Consider the following 3,504-nt stretch of genomic DNA (forward strand, 5'->3'; position numbering starts at 1 on the left):
TGCCTTACTCGGAGAAGTAAACTCCAATAAAGGCCTGTACCTTCCCCTTTCTTCTTTCTGCCTCATGAGTGACACTGGCATTTCCCCCCATGACCGTGTCTTTTGTTTCTAGGGGAACTGCGAATAACATTACGCTTTTCCTTCAATGGCAGTGACCTCTTCATGTCCTCACTCAGCCACCTTTATAAATTAAAACTCAGGCAAAAATTAGTAGGATATTCAATGCCTGAAATGGCCTGGGGCTTAGAGATTGGAGCTGGAGAATTGGCAATCATCAGCATTTAGGTGGTGTATGAGTTGGCAGTTTGCTGTAAGAAAGCACTACAAACTGGGTGTCTTAAACCAGGGGTCCCCAATCCCCTGGGCTGCAAATTGGTACGGGTCCATGGCCTATTAGGAACCAGGTGGCATAGCAGAAGGTAAGCAGGATGAGCAAGCATTACTGCCTGAGATCAGCAGTGGAATTAGATTCTCATAGGAGTGCAAACCCTATTGTGAACTGCACACGAGAAGGATCTAGGTTGCGTGCTCCTTATTAGAATCTAATGCCTGTTGATCTGAGGTGGAAGTTTCATCCCAAAACCATCCCCCTCACCCCCAACCCTTCTGATCTGTGGAAAGATTGTCTTCTCTGAGGCTGGGCACGGTGGCTCACGCCTGTAACACCCAATGCTTTGAGAGGTCAAGGCAGGCAGATCACCTGAGGTCAGGAGTTCGAGACTAGGCTGGCCAACATGGTGAAACCTCATCCCTACTAAAAAAATAAAAAATAAAAAATTAGCTGGGTATGGTGGCGCACACCTGTAATCCCAGCTACTTGGGAGGCTGAGACATCAGAATTGCTTGAACCTGGGAGCTGGAGGTTGCAGTGAGCTGAGATAGCACGACTGCACTCTAGCTGGGGTGACAGAGTGAGACTCTGTCTCAAAAAAAAAAAAAAAAAGATTGTCTTCTCTGAAACTGGTCCCTGGTGCCAAAAAGGTTGAGGACTGTCTTAAACAACAGAGATTTATTGTCTCACACTTCTGGAGACTAGAAGTCAAGATTGAAATATCAGTAGCGTGGGTTCGTTCTGGGAGCTGTGAGGAATAATCTATTCCATGCCTCTCCCCTGGCTTCTAGCGTTTTGTTGGAAATCTTTGGCACTCCCTGACTGGTAGAAGCATCACCCTGATCTCTGTCTTCATCTTCACGAACATCTTAGTGTGTTTGTGCTGCTATAACAAAATCCCACAGACTGAGTAATTTACAAACAATAGAAATTTATTCCTCACAGTTCTGGAGACTGGGAAGTCCAAGATCCAGGCACTGGCAGGTTCAGTGTCTGTGAAGGTCCGTTCCTCAGAGATGGTGCTTCTGGGTTTCCTCATGTGACAGAAGGGACAGAAAGGCAAGAGAGCAAGAGGGGTGAACTCTCTCAGAAACCTCTTTCATAAGGTCATTAATCCCTTCATGAGGGGAGAGCCCTCATGGTTTCATCATGTCCCAAAAGGCCCTACTTCTTTTTGTTTTTTTTCAAAGGCAGGATATCGCTCTGTCACCAAGGTTGGAGTGCAGTGGCAGGATCACAGCTCACTGTAACCTCAAATTCCTGGACTCAAGGGATCTGCCTGCCTCAGCCTCCCAAATAGCTGGGACTACAGGCATGCACCACCATGCCAAATTTTTATTTATTTATTTATTGTAGAGACACGGTCTCACTGTGTTGCCCAGACTGGTCGAAAACTCCTGGCCTCAAGAGATCCTCCCACTTCAGCCTCCCAAAGTGCTGGGATTACAGGTGTGAGCCACTGTGCCCGGCTTCCTCCTCTTAATATCACCACAGTGGGGACCAAATTTCAGCACGTGAATTTGGTGGGATATTCAGGCCATAGCAATGTTCTTCCTATGTGTGTGTCTGTGTCCACATTTCCTCTTTTGATATGAACACCAGTCATATTGATTAGGGGCCCACCCTACTCCAGTATGACCTCGTCTTAATGAATTACATCTGCAATGACCCTATTTCCAAATAAGGTCACAGTCTGAAGTACTGGAGGTTAAGACTTCAACATATAACTTTGTGAAGGACACGAGTCAATGCATAACAGTGATGGGAGCTAGGTGAGCAGATGAGCACATGAGCAGACGGAGAGTGAGGAGAGGGCCCTGAGGAACTCTGACGCTGAAGAAAATGGAGACCTTTTTGTTGTTGTTGTTGTTGTTGTTGTTTTTTAAAAAAAACTTTTTTTTTTTTTTGAGATGGAGTCTCGCTCTGTCACCCAGCGTGGAGTGCAGTGGCGCAATCTCAGCTCACTGCAAGCTCCACCTCCCGGGTTCACGCCATTCTCCTGCCTCAGCCCCTCAGAGTAGCTGGGACTACAGGCCACCACGCCCAGCTAATTTTTTGTATTTTTAGTAGAGACGGGGTTTCACCGTGGTCTCGATCTCCTGACCTCGTGATCCGCCTGCCTCAGCCTCCCAAAGTGCTGGGATTACAAGCGTGAGCCACCGCGCCCAGCCTAATGGAGACCTTTTTGAAATGACCAGAGGTAGGAGAGGTATTGCTGAAACCAGCGGAATCCGTGATCTAAAAAGGCAGTGACAAGCAGTGTTCATCACTGGGAGGAGGACAGGATGAGAGTGGGCTTGTCGCTGTGATGACAGTGTCGCTGTGACGGAGTGTCACAAACAACTCAGGAAGAGTTCACCCTGACACTCCAATACATATGCCTCTAACACTCTGCACCACCACACCCCTGGGCAGTCAGTCACACGTTGGCCATACCCTGAAGCCCACACTATCATTTATTATTTATTTATTTATTTATTTTTTGAGACGGAGTCTCGCTTTGTCACCCAGGCTGGAGTGCAGTGGCGTGATCTCGGCTCACTGCAAGCTCCATCTCCCGGGTTCACGCCATTCTCCTGCCTCAGCCTCCCGAGTAGCTGACACTACAGGCACGCGTCACCATGCCCGGCTAATGTTTTTGTATTTTTCAGTAGAGACGGGGTTTCACTGTGTTAACCAGGATGGTCTTGACCTCCTAACCTCGTGATCCGCCCGCCTAGGCCTCCCAAAGTGCTGGGATTACAGGTGTCAGCCACCGCGCCCGGCCCCTGAAGCCCACACTATCACACGGATGCACAGTCACACAAAATACCCCCTACCGTGTCACAAGTTCCTCATACACAGAGCCACACATGCCAGCCACAACCGCACATGCTAACAGTAAGTTAGGTTCCATTTTGTCACATACATCTGGGTCCCTCAGGCAGAGAAAGTGGCAACCAAAGCATGAGCACAGTTAAACATACTTCTGATGCACACTGGCCTCACTGTCTCTTGGTCTCTCTGTACTCACATGTGTGCATACAGGCACACGCACACATCCGCGCACACATGCACGCTCACACACGTGCATCCTTACACATGCTCACACGCGCACACACGCACGCTCACAATGTCACACGCATGTGCACACACGCACACGCAAAAGCACACGAGCGCACTCACGAGCACAC

The sequence above is a fragment of the Symphalangus syndactylus genome, chromosome 18, assembly GCF_028878055.3.
Source record: "Symphalangus syndactylus isolate Jambi chromosome 18, NHGRI_mSymSyn1-v2.1_pri, whole genome shotgun sequence".
Classification (NCBI taxonomy): domain Eukaryota; kingdom Metazoa; phylum Chordata; class Mammalia; order Primates; family Hylobatidae; genus Symphalangus; species Symphalangus syndactylus.